The sequence below is a fragment of the Vanacampus margaritifer genome, chromosome 5 (assembly GCF_051991255.1).
Source record: "Vanacampus margaritifer isolate UIUO_Vmar chromosome 5, RoL_Vmar_1.0, whole genome shotgun sequence".
Lineage (NCBI taxonomy): Eukaryota > Metazoa > Chordata > Actinopteri > Syngnathiformes > Syngnathidae > Vanacampus > Vanacampus margaritifer.
The window spans coordinates 19,276,103-19,290,982 of NC_135436.1; the positions used below are offsets into that span (position 1 = coordinate 19,276,103).

The 14,880-nt window shown below is 38.7% G+C and overlaps 1 protein-coding gene across 3 annotated transcripts in view; it reads right to left on the reverse strand.

Moving 5' to 3' along the window:
* Positions 1-14,275, reverse strand: part of LOC144052390 (galactosylgalactosylxylosylprotein 3-beta-glucuronosyltransferase 1) — an 84,398-nt gene extending 70,123 nt beyond the window's left edge. For 2 of the 3 annotated variants that reach the window (XM_077566398.1, XM_077566399.1), the window contains exon 1: positions 13,840-14,275. The gene's annotated coding sequence lies outside the window, so the exon portion shown is untranslated. The remainder of the gene's footprint in view (positions 1-13,839) is intronic. The other variant, XM_077566401.1, reaches the window with a different exon arrangement.
* Between the last annotated feature and the right edge of the window lie 605 nt (positions 14,276-14,880).

The window sequence follows — 14,880 nt, forward strand, 5'->3', positions numbered from 1 at the left end:
CAGTTTTCCTCAAAATATTTTTACCATTTATTATTCATTATATTTTTAATAGTATTTTTACTATTTACAAGAGAATTTGCCTATCCCACGAACAAAACTTATTAAAGATTTTTTTCGTTCAGAAAGTAAATTTTGCAAGGAGATTTTTGGATTAAATTTTATTAGTTTATTAAAAAAAAAAGGTCACACAACTTCAGGTTGGGAGAGATGCCGCTCCTACTTTGTGGTAATGTATTGCTCGTGTCAGATGGAATCTTTGTACCTCCTTTTGGATATTAGCAAACAGTAGGAGCGGCATAACTCAAGTGGTAGAGTGGCAGTCAAGCTAAAGGTCCTCAACCATTGTGTAATTTTTTTAAAATAAATTAGTAAAATGTACTAAAAAAAATCTGAGTTAAAAAAAAACTATACTAGGTTTTTGTCATGGGCTAGACCAATTCTCTCATACACAGTAAAAAATACTTTGAGTAAAATTTACTCTGAATATTTGACTCTCTTCCAAGTGTACTCCGTTTAGAGTGGTACCAAATAGACTCTGTTTAGAGTCAAATGTACTCTAAAAAATTTACTGTGTACTTAACCATACTGTGATTGAATGCATGTCCAGCTCATTCAGTCAGATAATTCTGCAAGCCGACACTACCTTTATTAATTTGACTCTTAGAGCAGCATCAGACAAACCTTTTATGCCCAATCCTATTTCACACTGTTTAGCAGCGATGATTGCACCATGGCAAAATATGAGTGCGGCTCATTCAGCTTCGATGAATAAAAACCTGTCATGGTTTTAATAGTGTTTTCACAGCGTAGATTAGGAACGCCGACTGATCTAACATCTTGTAAATCCGAAAAAAAGATTATGCTACATTAAAACTCTATATTGATGTGTGATTATCCCATTGTGGGAGGGGGTGCATGTGGTCTGTGTCCAAAGCGTGTATTCCTATTTTATGTTTGAAATCCAAAGAAAATGAGTGTTGTTGGGGGCGGGTTCAGATAATATTTGGACATTATAGCAATAGAAACACTCCCAAACATTTCTGCCTTCCCAGAGCTACCACGGAGCGAGAGTGAGAGTGTGCACGTGACGCGCCTGACAGGGAGAAAGCTTAAAGTTTCAGTCCTGAACCGCCGATGATTATTTCACTCTACAGGAAAATAACAGCTATTGCGCCACAGTAGCGCCTCCTGTCCATTATACAATTCTTAAAACATGTGTGGGTGAAAAATATGGTTATTTTAACACTCCAATTTGTGTCAATATTTTAACATGCATCTTTAAGATGAAACCCAGGGGCAGCAGATACAATGAAAACAGCAGAGGCCCCAGAATTGAACCGTGTGGAACACCATATGTTCATTTATTTGCACATATTCATACGACCGCTTTATTTTTTTTGCTCGACATAGTATCAAAGGATGCAGCACTGTATGTACCCATAGGATCATTAACCGTCGGCCATCTTGTCACATATGACTTAAAATCAGCAGGCCTCTAGCCTTGAAAGATAAATATTTATCAATTGTCTGTTAGTTTGCAAAATATCCGTTGAGAATTGAACTCTGAGAAGAATCCTCTACAATCATCTTGCTAAGCTGAAACAATACAAGACACTCAAAGTTAGTTGAGAGACTCGAAGCACAATTAAATGCATGCAACACAGCAGCTTAAGCACATTAATTATTTATCATCCTTAATTATCCCGGCAGGCGACGAGATCAGTCAGGCTCGTACGGTTAAATCACAATATGCTTCCGCAGCCGTATAATCCAGGCTGCTAGGTACATACTCACTTATGTGGTGTTGTCCTACCAAAAATACTTTTTATATTACACCCAATTACTTCAAGAATTTAACTTCATAACAAGCGAATGTGGTCTAATGTGGTTTCAGCATCCTCGTTAGATGACTCCTTCATCTCATCGGGATTGATAGACACTTACTTTTCATTGAAGCGAGGGATTTACAACAAAGCTCAAACCCATTTAAGAGGATAATTATAAGAGGCTGTCTGTGTTGCAAAACCAGGGTTGTTTTTGTTGTTATGTGGTGTCTGCCCTTGCGTTTACCTAATCTCCAAGTCATTACCGAAGCCGTCCCTGGAAGGACAGATGCTTATCACGCAGACAACTAAAAACAATCATGCTGCGTGTGACGGCAACATTGATAATGAAAATGTACCAAGAAAACAAAGCAAGGAATAAAATAACTCTATAAAACACATAATAATCATTATTTTATTATGATTATGATTATGCTTAACTGCTTTTAATTAGTTTTTCTCCTATAGTTAGGTGGCCAGTGAATAAACATTATGAACTGCCAAAACATTTATTTGGATTTTTTAGTCACGGTGGAGAAATCTGCAGTTTTCTTGGCACACTTAATGATGATTACCAGCGTGTGTGCCATTAAAAAACATTTGAAATAATTATTTAAACGTGTATTTTTACGTGCTTTTTTTTTTTTTTTTTACTCAAGTGACAAATGTTTTTTTTTTGGTTTTTACAATAATATGACCTATGCGGCCCCACTGGTCAAAACACGGCATTCTGATCAACATTGCCTTTAAGGAATATAAATTAAGTAAAAATAATAATAATAATAATAATAAAATAAACATTGCCTTTGCGGAATATAAATTAAGTACAGAAAAATCCACCCATTTTTATTTACCCATTTTGCCACTAGTCGACTGAAAATGACATCACAGATGCTCAGGTAACGACCAATCATGGTTCTGTTATTTTCTGAATTTGTTCGTGCGACATTGGCACGCTGTGTCGTGATTGGTCGTTACGTGAACTGTGATGTCATTTTCAGTTGACAGCAAGTGGCAAAATGGCCGCCCCCTCAGATGGATAAAAATAGGCTCCACAAACACAATATTAATCAGAATGCCGTGTTTAGACTAGTGGTTGAAAAAGAACATTTTTGCCTTGACCCTTTAAAGATGAATCATTTCGAATGTTAATTTAGTTTTCATTGATTGTTTTCATTGATTTAATCTGAATACACACCCATGACATTTTTGTGTAATTTTCCTTCATACAGTAAAGTAATAAACTTCCTACATGTAATTAATTAACGTTTTTGTTCCACTGAGGTAAAATTATTGCTAATACAGAAGTAAAAATTTAGAACAGCGAAAACAAGTTATTACAATAAGAAAAGAAAAAAAAAACTCCCACCACAAACTTCACCGAAAGGATATTATTGGACAGATAGTAGCTACATCTTGTTTCTGTATTAACATGAAAAAACAAATTTTTCAGGCATTTTACAGTCCTAGTTCTATAAAGTATATTATGCTAATGTACAGTCATTTTATTAAATATATTGTGTGCCATAAAACCTTGAGGAATTTGCCCGGGTGCCTTGTTTAAAGAGTCCACTGTGTTTAACAGTGTATATTAGGTGGCATTTGAAAGATGAGGACAGAATGTTGACTCGAGTTGACCTGTCATTATGTCAAATGATGATCTCACCGCCGGGTGACCTCAGCTACCCACTGTTAGCTTGAATATATCGTGGCTACTGTACGGGGTGTGCATGTGACACTTCCACCAGACCACACTGACTGCAGGCTAAGCTCCTTTGCCTTCTTATTTGATGTAATTGAATCAATCTGGGGAGAGGTGATGGGGGGGGGTTGTCATCTCTGTTGCTTTCTTTTACTATGTGTGTGTGTGAGAGAGAGAGAGAGAGAGAGAGAGCGAGAGCTGGAGGAGCTTTGCTTATTGTTTTCTTTTTTTGCCTGAAGACAGAGTAGAATATGTGTCTTTGTGGGGGTGTTTGTGGGGGCGGGCGTCTTTTTATTAATACACCATGTGACTGCGCCTCCAGTAGCATCCAACCACTGTCTCCTAATCTCTAGCAGGCCTGATGAATGTGAACACAAGTGACACTGCACCGCCAGCTGTCCCTAATACTACCTCCTATTTCCCAGACAGCAGCACTTGCCTGAGGCTGCGTGGCCAAGCACAAATACACATAATAAGATTATGCTGGAAAAACAAATCATTAAGAATACAGAGAGAGTGGGGGCTTGTATGAATTGTTTGGCATTGGTAGTTGGATTTGTAAACAGTTATACAGTGGCAAATATCTGATATGTATAGTATATAGCAGGGGTGTCAAACTCATATTATCTTAGGGGCCACATGGAGGAGAATATATTACTAAGTGGGCCAGCTCGGTAAAATCATGGTATATAATTTAAAAAACAATTACTATCAATTATATGCAGATTTTCGATATTTGCGAGCCAGCCCTAAATTGCAGGGCGCAATTGTAAATATATTGTCCCAAAAAATAACACAAATGCAACACTTTGCCCGTATGAGTTTCGGGCATGTTATGTCTACCTAATTTGCATATACTTGTATGTTGTTCACAGAATGCATTGTGGTGCCGTTAATGAAGTTATAAGGACGTTAATCCTTGTCATATGTGTCGTTGAATGTCACATTCAGCACGTTTATGTTTGATTTGTGTTGGTCTATGTTTTTATTTTTATTTTCAAACAAACTAAGAATTGATATGCTTTGAGAGGCCTGCTGATTAATTGTTCCGACATTACTCTTTTTTCTTTTACTTTACAAAATTGTCTCGTATTAAACCCCTTTTGCGGGCCGTATGTTTGACACCGCTGGTATACAGTATAAAATAATGTTTTTGCTTTACAAGATAAGTAGGCTTTTTTTTTTTATCACAGCTGCAACTTCTTAATAACAATACGTCCTTGAAATTTGCTATGCAAGTCTGAGAAAAATCCTAACATGCTTGGCAGTACTGTTACCATAGTTATAATGCACTTTACACATACAGTACACAAGCTGCCAACTGCCACACACAGTAAGCTTTTTTTCACTGGATCTAACTCTACTGGGTCTGCTGGGTCCCAAATGCAAGCGGACTTACATAGTCGAGCTGCAATGTGATGATTAATACCAATGGCCCAATACCAACATTTCACAAAATTTCACAGTAATCGGTCATCCAAACGTATTCACCCCCAGCCTTTTACATTGAAGGAACCCTCTTTGCTCCTGGCTGTTTTACTATATTTTGCTATAAAAACATGGGGGAAATGTATCTGTTTCCGTTTTATAGCAATTGGCATTAGAATATAGCTAAGTTTCATCAATATTCATATTTCTGGTGAAAACACTGTCAAAAAGTGCTTGTTGCCCTGGCTGATCTCTTATACTCTGCTGTCACCTGCTGGCCGTATTTTGCAATAACTTCCATTGCTTTAAGCCACCTTTTCATGTCAGAAGCTCTTGCATTAAAAAAAAAAAACAACAACAAAAAACATCCATCATCTGAATTGCTTATACAACTGACAATAAATCAAAGCCCAACTTTCAGCCACATGCTTTTCACACTTGGTCGAGGTGAAAATGTATTCACATTTTGCCTTGCATTATTTATCAGCTTGCTGGAAACAGTCGAGCGAGGAAGCAAATCTAACTTGCATCTGACTCGCGTCACCTCACTCTTGTGATTGTGATGTTGTCGAGTGCGACTCCTCTTCCTCATCTTCACCCTCCCTGTCATGTCCTCCAACTTTTTTGATGGCAGCCTTTGTCAGCTGGCCGAAAGAAATGCTGATGAATTCATCTGCCGCAAGAGTTTGGAAAATCCTGCGTCTTCTTATTCAGTGTTGCTGGTCAAGTATGCACCTCAGGCAAACAACCAGCTGCACTCCCCACAGGGGGGAAAGCTGCCAGAAGGAAGGTAACCACTCTGCCAAGCACTCAGATACGTTATTCTAATCACAGTGTAGGAGCAGGATAATAAATTGATATTCCTGTATTGTATAATTTTCTCACTGTATCAATACGCCGACATTGGATATTAATGCACTTACTTGTTATATGACATCCAACTTATGGATGACTAGTTGGAACTTGTGAATGTGATGATAAGCAAAAAATTTTCAATCAATGAAACACCTTTTTTTTCTCTTTTTCTTTTTTTTTGGTATGTGCATGAGTATGTGCATGTGCGGTGTGTGTGTGTGTGCATGTATGTGTGCGTGTGAGTGTGTACTCATTAATTCACCTAAAACCTATTAAAAAAATCCCATACTGTTCACCTAAACCGAATACTTCAGAATCCAGCTAGAGTCGTGAGGTTGTCAGGAGATCCGAGGAAGGATCAAAGAAAAGAAAGGAAAGTGAAATCCAGCACCGACCAGACATCACCTACTACCCACCGGGTTACTGTTGACATTATTAACATTTTTATTGGTTTATTTTACTTTTTACCTGTTTTACATTTCATTATAGATGTGTTGATGAAGGTGTAATTATGTTGACCTGATATAACCTGTGTGAGTAATGCTTTTGACATTCTTGCTATCTTTTGTACTGTTTTCCCAGAAATGAGAAAGTTACAATGTTTCTATGTTTATCTAAGAAGTCTAGTTGCTGTTCATTAGAAATCCGGTTGTCAAAAGTTCAAGGACGATCTAGTTTACTGGGAAAATGCAAACTCATTCTGTGCGTCAAGGGATGACAGAGGCGTTTCCTCATGTTTTGAATAAAGAGGCTGTGTGGGCAAAAGAAGACACACATTGGATGACACTGCTTGGGTGATGTCTAACTGTGTGACCAGAGATCTCTGTAATAAACCAACCTTGCAAGGACCCTCTCCACCAGAATCTCATCTTGCAATTATTTGAACACGCAAACGATTACAATTAATGGTAATTCCTTCATTACCAAGCAGAATCTTTCACCAACCCCAGAAACATCTAAATTCCAACAAGTCAGGGAGACCTCAAGATACCAAAGGAAAGACTGATGAAAGGAAGGAAGGAAGGAAATGATGTCACCTTTTTAACGTTTGACTACATTGCTACTTGCCACTTCTTTTAAAGGGACACTTGGATCATTGAGCCATTTTCAGCAGCAAAAAGTTAATAATTTGTCCGGAATGAATTTGTTAACTTCAATTAATACCTTTAAATACTATTTTTTTCCACTTGCTGTCAACTGAAAATGACATCACCTGTGCTGAGGAAGTAGATAACGACCAATCATGGCTCAGGCCCCGTCCACACGAAAGCCAGCTTGAAACCGATCACTTTTGAAACCGGGTTCCAGAGTGGAAAGATTTCAAAACGCGCAGATTGATGACGTATGCTCCGATTCTCGCATGACTGTGTCGTTTTGCGCAGCCTCCATAGCTTGCTTATGCTTTTGCAGCAAAATATTTTGTTTCTTTATTCCCACGTTCAACAAGCGGTGTTGTACTTGAATCACCCGCCGTTGTCACTTCTCCTGTGTTCGTCTTTTTCATGTCGCTTTGATACATGCAAAGCCATGTTTGTTCTGTAGATTGCAATAACGTTAGAAAAAAAAAGTTTTCCTTTCCTTTCTTTTCTTTGGTCCTTCCTCGGGTCTCCTGACGGCCTCACGACTCTGGCTGGAAGTGTTCGGTTTAGGTGAACGGTATGGGATTTTTTAATAGGTTTTAGGTGAATTAATGAATACACGCTCACACACAAGCACGTGCACATACACTTACTCACCCACATACAAAATAAAAATAAAAATTAATTAAAAAAAAATAATATTAAATTAATCTCTTAAGAGAGAGCAATGATGATGACATGTCAAATCGGTAAAATTACCGAATGAACAATACTGAGCTCTCCAGAAAAAAAAAGTGTTTGTCTTCTTTGCTGATTCTTCTTCTACGCTTTCCGTTAACTCCCTGTGGCTGCGCTACAGCGCCACTCCAGACTTGGCATATACATTACAGCCGTTAAACGTCCTCAGCGTCTCCTTTTGGACACACGCAAGTCTTAAAATTATTCTGTGTGTACAAGATTTGTTTGAGGAACGAGGCCGGCTTTGCTTCTGTCTGGACGGGGGCCTCAGTTTGCTGCCCAAACCCAGAAAACAGGTGAGCCATGATTGGTCGCTACCTACTTCTTCAGCACAGGTGTGGTGTCATCTCCAGTCAACAGCAAGTGAAAAAGTTTCTTTCTGAATGTATTAATTGTACAAGAAAAATAATGAAGTTTTTAAATTCATTCTGGACAAAATATTAAATCTTTACTGCTGAAAATGGCTCAATGAGTCAAGTGTCCCTTTAATGACTGCAGGATCTCTTTGTAGACTTGCATGTTGATTTTCTGGCACTGTGACAAGAATTCTCTGCAGGGAAAGTCCCTCACATTGAACAATTTGAGCAACATGACTTTGATTTTGGACTTTTGACTGTCTTTCTTTTTTCCGTCTTGGCCATGTCAGACTCTTTCACTGAAGGCTTTTGGTCTCGTGGTCACAGTGGAAGATCCACAAATCATCACGGTGATGACTGGCCTCATTGGTCTTTTCATTACTCACTCTGTTCATTACTTGATGACAAGACATCTTTAAGAAAAGCATGTGGGAAACTTTTATCGTCTGCGAAAAGCTAAGGTCACAGTTGTGTAGTCCAAGACAAACCCATAGTTCGGGTTTGAAAATGGTGATACCAGTCCTGGACCTTTTTCAGATACAGTAAAGGAACTGCTTTTATAGGAATCTGCCATTCACGTTGAGTTTTTGTGCGACTGTTGTGTGCCAGGTTTTCTGACTAAAATGGCAGCGGTTGTCACTGTAATACAAAACATGAGCCACATCCTGACCATAACATGAAATTGTTGACAGTTACTTGGAACAGGGAGTATAAAAGCAACTTTGAACAATGAGCCACATTCTCTTTTATCAAGACAACAATCTACTGTTTGTTCAATCAAAGCTTAATGCAGTGGTTCTTAACCTGGGTTATTAACCCATTTGCTCCTTTGTTTTGTCCCAAAGACGTGTTTATACATTTTTTCGTGTTTTTTATGCTAGAGCATACGGAAGGCTTTGATGCAGCCTCTCAATTGCAGAGAACGGTTGAGGAAATTGTATTACAAAAAAACGTCCAGCAGGTGGCAGCAGAGCAAAAGAGATCAACCAGGGCCTTGTTGGAAAAAAAAACTCATTTAACCACAGTTCTAAACAGATTTGTGAACAATGTTGAAACTTAGCTATATTCTAATGCTAATTGATAGAAATATACTTTTATTTCCTGATGAAAGAAGAGACACTAATCTTTATTTTGGCAGGTTCCATGTTTTTATCGCAATAGAACACAATATTCTGTGGGCCTTGCAAAATCAGTCAAAATCTAGTAAAACAGCCGGGAGTGAAGGGGATAGCTTCAGTGAAAATGGCTGGAAGTAAATGAGTTAACTGAGCATGTCACTAGAAAAACAATTGTTCTTCTTACCAGTGAAACAAAAGCAACTAACACCTACTTTGCAGAGGAGGATCTATTTATTTAGAGATTTTGAGCGTCCATCGCTTGCATTTTTAGCTTCCGCAGCACCCACTGCTGCCGTCTTTTTCTCTCTGTACAGGTGAGATCAAATTAGATTGGCCCCTGTTTCAAACTTCCGCAGTCTTGTCATTAGCTTCCCAAACATTTGTACAGGGCCTAATCTCACCTTCTTGTCAGGATTCATACATGTCATTACAATGTGCAATGACGTGTGAAATGCCGCCGAGTTATCACTGATGAGCTGTGTGTGTGTATGAGTGTGCATTTACTTGTGTGTGTGTGTTCTACACGCATGACAACTTACTGCATAGCACCTGCACTGCACCATGTGATGCCGTGTATAATTGATGTAATTTTGTTGTACAAATAGACTTCAGCTAAATATAGTGATGTTGTTTTACAAACACAGTGCACAGGATGCTGTCAAATGCTGCAATTATAAATGAGTCAATAAACAGTTTTTTTATTCTAACATAAAGTTCAGGGACCTCGCAGAATCATTAGCATGTCTTAAAAAGTTAAAAGAAATTAAAATAGGCTCTCCACAAGTTTCCCAGAATTTCAAAATATCTGACATGTTTTTTGGGTTTTTTTTTTTTACTTGTCTAAAAACAGAAGGTGCTGAGAGTTCCCAGGTTCAGCAGAATATCTTATAAAATTAACTAAAAATGTAAATAAATAGTTCGTCGAAGTAAACACAGTTTTTAATTGATCTATTATCGGCCGTATGATGTCGATATTCGTCCAAATGCTGAATATTGGTGTCTATAATCGGCCAGGCCGATAATTGGCCTATCCCTACTACAAATCGATTATCAAATTAATTGACAAATATTTTAATAATCAATTAAGTATTTAGGGGCAATGTTTAACTTAAAATGGTCAAAATCCTTTGATTTCAGCCTCTCATCATTAAGTATTGAACTAAAAGTGAGAATTTTCAGTCAACATTCTGAGATTGCACTTTAATCTCAGAATGTTGACACAAAAGTGAGAATCCTGCCAAACTCTTCACTGGCCCTAATCCTCTTCCGCAAATTTGTAATATAATTAAATGCAAAATAATAATTGCATCCTATCCAATTATTTGATAAATTGATTAAATAATCTATAAAAATTGAATAGAATAATCCGTTCTAAAAATATTAAAATTTGACAAAAAATATTTGATAGTGACAGCCCTACAATTTTACACAAATGTTTCTTTGTGCTTTAAGTGAATTCTCTTCTCTTGCATGTAAAATAACTGCAGCCTCATGTTATGTATTTGCGGGCCCTTCGGCCACGAGCGCATATTCCATGACAAGGTGTCCGCTTCCATAAGTGAGCTGTGCATGCTATTTTGCTGACGTTGGCACACTGAGCACAAACTAAATATATGCGCGGTCAAAGAGTGCAGTGGCCACAGGAGCACGCTGACACCAGTGTTGCAAACAGCTGGGGGCAACACACGCACACACACACACACACATACTGTACAGTATACAGTACACACTCCCTTCAAAGCATGGAAGCGATAGAAGCCGAAGAACGGCCCAGATATTTGTATGCGCTCACTGTGGCAGACAAATGAGAAGCAGATTAAAACAGTGACAGTTGGATTAGTTGGATATGTAAATATAGTGCTTCATGCACGGAATTCATAGATGTGTATTTCATAGGATGAAATGAATGAGGAGAGATAATTCCACCACACAGCGTTTAAGTGACAGCATTGGATTGAAATAGCTCCCGCATTGCACATGGACATGTATAATTATTTCTGAAATTAGATTAACCGAACATTATTATGTTGAGTGAATGTATTGAGTTGCATTAATAAGTAATCAAGTGAGTACTGGTCTCTGTGGCACATTTAGTGGGAAGACGGGGGAAAAAAATCACAGCATATTTTGCCCAGCGTGCCTGATGTCATGCTGGGTGTCAGCTGCCTGCAACTGGACCAGTCAAAAGTTCCGGCCGGTTGGACTGATGCGTACTGACACATGACTAAGGATTTAAAAGTGGAGTTCAGACCTTTGGGACCGTCGTCGCACTGCGCAAGCTTTTCCTATGGCAAGAAATTCATTAAGGAAAAAAATATTGTTTTCTACTAGATTTACACAAATAAGAATCCATCCATCCATGCATCAAATTTCTATACCGTTGGAGCTCATCGAGGCTGACGAGGGTTATTACAGTTTTGGAATTTTTCGTTTTAGTTAGTTTTTGATTCGTTTAGAGTTTTTTTTATTTATTTATTTTTTTTTATTAGTTTTCAAGGTAGTTCTGTTAGTTTTTATTAGTTGTAGTTATTTCATAAATGTTTTAGTTAGTTTCAGTATTAGTTTTAGTTTTTTTTTAAAGTGTGTATTACTTGTGCGCAATATAAAAAAAAACACCATGGGAGCAACGTCATCTGAAGGTGCTTTTCTATTGGCTACTGCTAGATGACGTCACTTTTGTGTGACACACTTTCAAATGTCCTTATTCCGGTTAACACCAAAATAAATCTACTTAAAATCACATTTAAAATCATCCCCAAAGGATCGTGCATTTAATTTATTACCAAACGAAGGACATTTTGCTATAATTATAGTTAGTTTTAGTTAGTTTAGTTTTCGATTCTTAAAAAGCATTTTTTTTTTTAGTTTATTTCGTTAACAAAATTGTTTTTGGAATTTTAGTTTCAGATTTTTCGTTAGTTTTGGTTAACTAAAATAACCTTGCTGTGCAGGAACGAGGTCAACCTGAACTGCAAGATACATAAAGACAACGAAAAATTCACGGTCACATTCACACCTATAGTTTTGAGTTGGGATGTGCGAATACTGATGTCAAGTATCAGGCCAATACCTGGCCTTATTTCAAGGTATTGATACTCGGAAAAATGCTATAATGGGATATCTAGTTTTTTCTTTTTTATTATCTGTCATTATTCTTTGGGCAAATTTTATGTATCAAAATATTGGTCCTTGATATCGATGACTACTCGAGAATTGAGTGCAGTATTCCTTCATTTATTGCTGGGGTACTTAATTTTTTTCTCTTGATTATTAGACTTTACACCGATTCGATTTGCTGGCTCGGGATCGGACGATATTTAGCATTTTATATATCGGTGATCGGCTGTAATATCTTCAGAGAGTGAAAAAAATAGGTACACAGTAAATTATGTAATGTAAATTTGACTCTATTTAGAGTCTATATAAAGAATAAAATATTTACACTTGGAAGAGCGTAAAATAAATAATTGAAAAACTAATAAAATGAAAGTCACTCAAGGGTTGAGGAACAAACTCACGACCTTCAGCTGGAATCTTATTAACTCGAACACCAAAAACGATGTTTTTGTCATTTTTGGTGTCCTCTTGCAGATAAGCAAATAGTAGGAGGGGCATAGCTCAGGTGGTAGTGCGGCAGTCTCCCAAGCTCAAGGTTGTAAGTCCATTCCTCAACCCTTGAGTGACTTCTATTTCATTTTTTATTTTATTTTTTTTCAATTCCTTATTTTACTCTCTTCCAGGTGTATATATTAACCTACTCTAAAACTGAGTTAATTTGGTCCCACTCTAAATAGAGTCAAATTTTACTGTAAATAGAATCAAATTTGCTCTACAGAATTTACTGTGTACACTACTGTTTAAAAAAAATGCTAAATTGTACCCAACAAATAGCAATGCCACGAAAGGGGAACTACGTTATAGCAAGGGCACACCACGCGTACTGTTGGAGTTGTTGACAGTTGGAAAGACTAAGCTCACATAATATACTATACTTGACTTTTAGCATTCTGCTGTACTTTTTCCTGACAGCGTGAATGCAGCTGGACGATCTAAAAGGTTTGACAATAAGATGTTGACGTCTCCCGAGACTAAAAGTGCATCTTATCACCAAGAGTCAAGGTTCTTCCTTGTCAGGTAGCCTATCAGAAAAGCAATCTTACAGCCCACACAAGCTTCCCTTTTCCTGCGCCTCTTTTTGTTTGCTTCGCCAGACAAGTTGTTAAGCGAGGAAAAGGTAGCGCGGCGCTCCCTTGGGTCACAAGTGAAAGTGGGTCTGTCAGGTTTGGAGCTTGACAAAACTCCCAGAAACGTGTGCAGCAGCCCTCTCACCGGATTAAACTGTTTAGATATCAGACTGTGAATTCATCACGTTAACTGACACAATCGCCTCTCAGCTGCTCAGCTAAGAGCAAATGGCCACAATTGCGATCTCATCTCTCGCATGCTCATCCCGAGGATTATCGCCGCATCCTTTTTCATCAAGACTCTTCGTCTTTTCTTCTTCTCGGAAGCACTTCCCAAAGCCCTCCCTGCAGCGGGCATGCATACAAACGCAGCCTCGCTCTCCCTCGCTCGTGTCGTGCACAACCGCAACCAACGGGACAAAGATGGCAATCTCCTCCTCGTTCAGTGATCAGCATGGAAATTGCCTCATGTCTGTCAAAGCTGCTTTGCATCCTTTCAAGTGGGACCGGATCAGACAGAGGAAACAGGAAGATAAATGGAGCGTTTTTTCTTTACCTTTTGAGCGACTTCAACGTGCGACTGCTATTCCGAGTACGTGCGTGCGGCAGGCAAGCAGGACTCCCATTCATTCCAGAATTCCTGGTTTTGTCCCTGCTGTGTTTTGTGTCCCTCTTCTTCTTGCGGCAATCAAAGCATCCTTTTCTTTTGATTCTCTCATCCACGTCATGGAGATGTTTTTGTCCTTATAACTCCCAGGATGTGTTACCTTCCTATTTCTTTTCTTCTCTCTTCTGTGGTGTGTTTTATTCAGTGGCTTTTCTATTCCTTCCTCCCTTCTGCTTTTGTCCCTCTCTGCCGCTCTGCTGGCTGGTCCACTGTGAAGCCGAGCGCTCTGTGGAGACGGATGAGGTGGCTCTACGCGTGCGAAGGCATATGTGAATGTGCTTATGCTAAAGGGGGGTGGCGGGGGGAGACTAAAGTAGCCTCTTAGCTGAGACTGAGACCACCCCTCTTCCTCCTCCTCCTTTCGAGAGATGGGCTTTCTAATGGCATGTACCATTAAAACCTCAGAATAGGGTGGCTTGCCGCTTTGAGAGGGGCGGGGGTGGGTGGGGGGGGGGGTGGTAGACGGGAACGCATAAAGACAGTCTGTTTAGAATGTGTTGGAAATCATCCCTCCTACTTCCTCTGGATTAAAATGTCTGTCACTGGTGTTATGATGACAGCATGACATTCTGTAGGAGCGTCCCACATCCTCCAACCCGTAATTGAAGTTGTCTTAGCAAGTGACTTGTTCACAATAATTGTATAATAGCAGGGAATGTGTTGTCTTGGCAGCGGGGTGTGTTAATGCCGGACCGGGGACTGTTGTGTCATACATGAAGCATTCTTTCGTGCTCCAACGGCTGCACATCTGCACACTTGCGCGCATCAGGGATAGGGTGGGATGAGTGACAGTTTGCGTTTGTTGCCAAAATATTTGCTGCACCTGCACAATTTAATGTCTAACATTAAAAGTCGTAAAAAAAAAAGCCTTCAAATGGGTTAGTTTTATACACACACACACATTTATATATATATATATTAGGGTGAGTT